The sequence below is a fragment of the Gavialis gangeticus genome, unplaced genomic scaffold (assembly GCF_001723915.1).
Source record: "Gavialis gangeticus isolate Ggan-Ray unplaced genomic scaffold, GavGan_comp1, whole genome shotgun sequence".
NCBI lineage: Eukaryota > Metazoa > Chordata > Crocodylia > Gavialidae > Gavialis > Gavialis gangeticus.
In genome coordinates this window covers 19,196,807-19,202,633 of record NW_017729002.1, presented here as the reverse complement: position 1 = coordinate 19,202,633, position 5,827 = coordinate 19,196,807, and the positions used below count along the sequence as shown (strand labels likewise).

At 51.2% G+C, this 5,827-nt stretch overlaps 1 protein-coding gene across 4 annotated transcripts in view; it reads right to left on the bottom strand.

Annotated features, from left to right (window-relative positions):
• Positions 1–5,827, bottom strand: part of CUNH16orf71 (chromosome unknown C16orf71 homolog) — a 250,942-nt gene that overhangs the window by 233,052 nt on the left and 12,063 nt on the right. The gene's annotated exons all lie outside the window — the stretch shown is intronic.

The following is a 5,827-nucleotide window of genomic DNA, read 5'->3' as shown; positions in this document are numbered from 1 at the left end:
GCCCCCCCCCCGGTCACCATCTTGTGACTGGAAGCCCCATCCCTAACCTTTGCCACCAGAAGTCCCTCCCCTTGTCCCCAGAAGTATTCCTTTCAGCAAGGGGTTTTGCTGTCTTGGAATCCGAAAAATACCAAATTATGTTCTAAAAATCAAACACGTACAATATTCATTAATCTGATTTAAAGAAAAATATTTTTGTCCTGATTTACATGTGTTCGTGTAGTGTACACAGAAGTGATTGTATATAATAGCTTACAATGAAATCTTACTCTTGTATATTGTGGAGGGGGTGCAGGCATGAGGGAGGATGTGGGTGTGTGGGTAGGTGGGTATGGGGTTTGTGGGGGAAATGTGTGAGGAAGTGTGGGTTTCATAGACATCTGGGCTGGAAGAGACCTCGAAAGATCATGGAGTCTAGCCCCCTGCCCCAGGGGCAGGAAGTCAGCAGGGATCACAGGACCCCAGCAAAATAAGCATCCAAATGTGTCTTGAAGGCATTCAAAGTGGGTGCTTGAACTGCCTCTGGCAGCAGGGTATTCCAAACCTTGGGGGCTCAGACAGTAACAAAGTTCTTCCTTATGTCCAGCCTGAAATGGTCATGGAGGAGTTTGTGACTGTTTGACCTTGTTACCCCTTGGGGTGCTCTGGTAAAAAAGACATTTGCCCAGATCTTGATGGGCACCCCTGATAAACTTAATCAGTGGCCACCAGATCACCCCTGAGCCTGCGGTTTTCCAGGCTGAGGAGTCCCATGGTTCTCAGCCTCTCATCATACAGTCTGTTTTCCTGACCTCTGAGCATGTGCGTGGCTCTCCTCTGCACCCTCTCAAGCTTCTCCACATCCTTTTTGAATTGTGGAGCCCAAAACTGGATGCAGTACTCCAGCTGCGGCCTCACCAAGGCCGAGTACAAGGGGAGAATGATGTCCCGGGATTTGCTTGAGAAGCATCTATGGATGCAAGCTAACATTTTGTTTGCTTTACTAGCCACAGCATCACATTGAAGGCTCATGTTCATCTTGTGGTCAGTCACGACCCCCCAAGTCCCTTTCATTTGTAGCGCTAACCAGCGTAGCACTGCCAAGCCTATAAGCATGCTGCAGGTTTTTCCTCCCAAGGTGGAGAACCTTGCATTTTTTGGTATTGAACGCCATCAGGTTCTCGTCCGCCCATTTCCTGAGCGTGTCAAGATCTGCCTGGATCACCCTCTTGTCCTTAGGTGTGGATACTTTACCTCAGAGTTTGGTGTCATTGGCAAACTTGGCCAGTCCATTTCTGACACCAATGTCCATATCATTAAGATCTTAATGAATATAGGCCCTAGGACAGAGCCTTGAGGGACCCCACTGGTGACCATGCACCAAGACAAGTGGCTTCTGTCAACCACCACCCTCTGGGTCCTACCACGGAGCCAATTCCCCAGCCAATGGATCACGGTGAGGTCGAGGCTGCAGTTAGCCAGTTAAGCCAGTTTAGCCAAGAGGTGATCATGGGATACCAAATCAAAGGCTTTTTTGAAGTCAAGATATACGACATCAATCTCTTCCCCCTTGTCCAGGTGATGGGCCACCTGGTTGTAAAAGGAAATGGGATTGGTCAAGCAAGACCTACCCGCAACAAACCCATGCTGGGTCTCTCTCAGGATATTGCCTTCAGCTAGTCTGTTAAGGATGGCTTCTTTGATAATCTTTTCCAAGACCTTCCCCAGGATAGAGGTCAGGCTGATGGGCCTGTAGTTTGCCAGATCTACTTTCCTCCCTTTCTTGAAGATAGGCACGACAGTGACCCTCTTCCAATCTTTGGGCACTTCACTAGAATGCCAAGAGCTCTCAAAGATCCATGCCAGGGGCTGAGCTATGATGCTTGGCAGCTCCTTGAGTACCCTGGGGTGTAACCAGTCAGGGCCGGCTGACTTGAAGGTATCCAGCCTGTCAAGGTGTTTCTTCACAAGGTGAGCTTTGATGGAGGGCAAGGAATCTCCCTCACCCAGGCCTCCCTGACCCAGTGGGCAGGGGCATCCCATGGGTCTGGTGAAAAACTGATACAAAGTACCCATTTAGCAAGTTGGCTTTTTCCTGGGCATCGGTTGTCAGTTGTCCCATCAGGTTTAGCAGGGGTCCAATGTTACCCTTGCTTTTCCTCCAGCTCCCCACATATCTAAAAAAGGACTTTTTATTGTCCTTGATACTTGTAGCTAGCTGGAGTTCCATCGCAGGCTTGGCTTTCCTAGTTTGCTCTCTGCAGGTCCAGACCAGAGCAGAGTATTCCTCCGCGGTGGTGGTTCCAGTCCTCCATCCTTTGTATGTCTTCCTTTAAAGATGCAGGAGGTCCGCCAGTTCCCTGGACAGCCAAGGGGGCTGCTGTGCCCTTTTGCTGTCTTTCCTCCGAGATGGGATGGACTTTGCTTGTGCATCCAGTATTGCTCCCTTGAGGAGCAACCACTCATCCTGAACTCCCCTCTCCTTTGGGTTGTGGTCCTTCAGAGCCTCTCTAACAAGCCTCCTGAGCTTGTCAGCTTTCCTGAAGTCAAGGACTTCTGTATTACTGACTGACTTGCCAGCTTTACAGCAGATGGTGAAGGTGATCAGCTCATGGTCACTGTCACCCAGCTTCCCTTTGATCGTCAGGTTGCCAGTACGAGGTCAAGCAGCGCTTTACCTCTTGTCGGCCTGTAGACTTCCTGCATCAGGTAGAGGTCATCCATGCATGAGAGAAAGCTTTGCCACCTGTTGGATTTGGCTGAGCGCCCCTCCCATGAGGTGTCTGGGTAGTTAAAGTCTCCCATGACAACCATACACCAGGAGCATGCGGCCTCAGCCAATTCCCTGGTGAACTCCTGGTCAAGGTCTTGACCCTGGGTAGGGGGTCTGTAGTAGACTCCCACCATAATATCCCGTGACATGTTCACCATGGATTTTAACCCAGAGGGTCTCAAGTCATCCACCATGGGTGCCAATGTTGGCTTGCAGGGGCGCATAGCTTTCCTTGACATAGAGAGCTATGCCCCCACCCCTTTTGTCCACTCAATGCCTCCTATACAGGATATAGTCATCTACACCTGTGGTCCAGTCATGGGTGGAGTCCCACCAGGTCTCTGTTATCCCTGTGATGACATAATTATTTGCATTTAGAAGGAGGACAAGTTCCTCTTGTTTATTCCCCAGCCTCCTGCAATTTGTATATAGGCATGCAAGCGTCCCCTTGGGGGCCCTTGCCTTCAGTTTGTTCCAGGGTTGGGGCAGGGGTGGGATCCCACGAGTGCCTTAGACTGTTGGCTTTGCAAGGGTTGCTCAGCGGGCCAGCAGTGGTGGTAGTCTCCCCATCCCCCAGCAGGCTTAGTTTAAAGGCCAGTGGAGCAGGTCAGCCTTGCTGAGAAGAGGCTCCTCCCCAGCAGAGACGTGGAGGCCGTCCCTTCCCAGCAGCTCACTGCCTCTCTCCCCAAAGGGAAGGCTGTGGTCATGGAAGCCAAAACCTTCCTGACTTGCTGAGGTAGTAACACTGACAACAACTTCCTTGCAGTTGACAACATGAGGAGGTGCTAACTTTGTTCAGATGATATTGCTGTTTTTGAAGTGTATCTTGGTGCTTGTCATTCCTTATGCTTGTCCCTTAATTTAAGCAGGGACACATTGCTCTCCAAGGTAAACATTTCTAAAATGGCCTTTCTTCCCAATGCATCTTTTTTTCTTTTTAAAAAATAAATCTGGCCCCTACTGTACAAGGCTGCACTTTGTCTCAGTGCTTAATAATGTGTAAAGCTTAGTCTTGGCACATATGCTCAAAAGCCATCCTAACCATGTTCTAACTGGAAGAGGAAAGGAACAAAAATCTCATTGACTGGAAACTTTTTGTAAAAGATGGGTTCTTAACATAATTTGTCATGGTGTTCTGTAGAGCGTCCTTGACCCAAAGAGAATACTAAATTAAAAGGCTGTCTGTGGAGGTTCTTCAGCAACATTTCCTGCTTCTCAGTATAGCTTTCCTGGCCACAGAAGGCAGAGGAGGAGATCCAGGTAAGAGTAGGAATTCCAGTGGTATATTTCTGACACAGAAGCACCTCCCAAGCTAAGGGTATGCCTGACCTTCAGAGCCAAACAAAGGTGTCAGACTCATCTGGCTCCATGGGCTGGATGGAGGGTCCCCGAGCCATCCTGCAGGCTGTACTAAGACAGACTTCCTTGTTCAGCACCTTTAGCCCCCGGTTCAGCCTGTGCACTGCACATAGCACGTGTTGGCCCTAGAACTCACTGTCATTCGTGTATAGGCATACAAGCGTCTCCTTGGGGGCCCTTGCCTTGCCTACATTTTGTTCCAGCGCTGGGGTTGGGGGGGATCCTTTAAGTGCCTTGGCCTGTTGGCTTTGCAAGGGTTGCTCAGCAGGCCAGAACAGGCAGTAGAGTCCCCGCATCCTCCAGTGGGCTTAGTTTAAAGCCTGGTGGAACAGGTCAGCCAGTCTGGCTGAGAAGAGCCTCCTCCACAGCAGAGAGGTGGATGCTGGGTGTGGGGGTCTGCGCATATGGCAGTGCGAGGCAGGGTGTGGGTGCATGTATATGGTGGGGTATGCATATGGGACTCACCCTATGAACACATGCACCCCCTCCTACTCCTGGGGTACCGGCACAGGCTCTGTGCTCCCGCAGTCCGGCCATGCGGCTGGGAACCACGTGGTGCAGAAGTGGCTGGTGGACAGGCAGGGAAGCAATGAAGCAGGGAAGGGGGGGGAAGTGAGTGGGTATGCAGGAGTGTAGCAAGAGCTGCGCAGGAGTGCGGAGCCCATGCAGCATCCTGGGGCCAGCACTGGTGCAGAGCAGTAGGGCAGCATGAGCGCAGGGCTTGGGCTGGCAGGGGTCTATGGAGCTGGGCTGGGCTATGCTGACAGAGAGAGGAGCCAGCCCAACTCCAGAGCCCCTGCCAACCCGCACCCCATGCTCCTGCCACCCCACTCTGGGACCCGCTGGTGCTGGCTGGGCTTGACATACTGGTGTGGGTCCCATGCTATTGCTGCGCTCCACATGCCTGCTCACTGCTGCCCCTCTCCACCTCAATGTGTGGCCACTTTCACCACTTCCCTGCCTGCCTTCTGGCTGCTCCTGTACCACATGGCTCTTAGCTGTATGGCTGGACCGTGGCACTCAGCAGGAGCTGGCCCAGCCCAGCCTGAAGGACTGGGGCAATCCCAGAGGCCCTCCCCTTCATTCCCACCCTCCCCCCTTACTTGAATTTTCCTCCGATGCAGGGAGGCAGGAACAGCCCCAGTTTCCCTGGCCAGAAAGCTCTGATGGGCAGAGGCTTCTGGGTGGGGTGGGGGGTAACCCAGGCTGCTGGATCCTGCCAGTTCCCCCTGGGTCCTACTGTCCCTGGCATCTTTGACAGGCAGCCAGGAGTAAATAAATATTAAATTTTTTAAATTTCAGGGGCCCTGCAGGCTGGATACAATGACCTGGTGGTATTTTGCCCACCCCTGTGGTAGTAAAACCAGATCCTTTCTATGCAAAGCAAGTGTAAGACTCAAGCTCCAGATTAATTTGCATCACCTTGGTTGGACACATGCTTCAGTTGTTTAAAAACTGAAAGAATGAGGAGAACATTAATGGGGGCATCACAATTCAAGAATACCTTTATAATCATAGTATTGGCATACATAGTTACAAAAGGGCCTTGTGACAGGAGTGCCACTATTGGAGCCTCTCCGGGTATGGCTCAGCCCTCCTGTACTGGGCCAACCGCCTGCTTACTTGTCTGCCATGCCTTGATCTTATTTAATTAATAGATTGCTGCAATTAGCAGGAGGCTGTTTTTATTTTTTTTTTTTTTTTTTTGCCCCCACA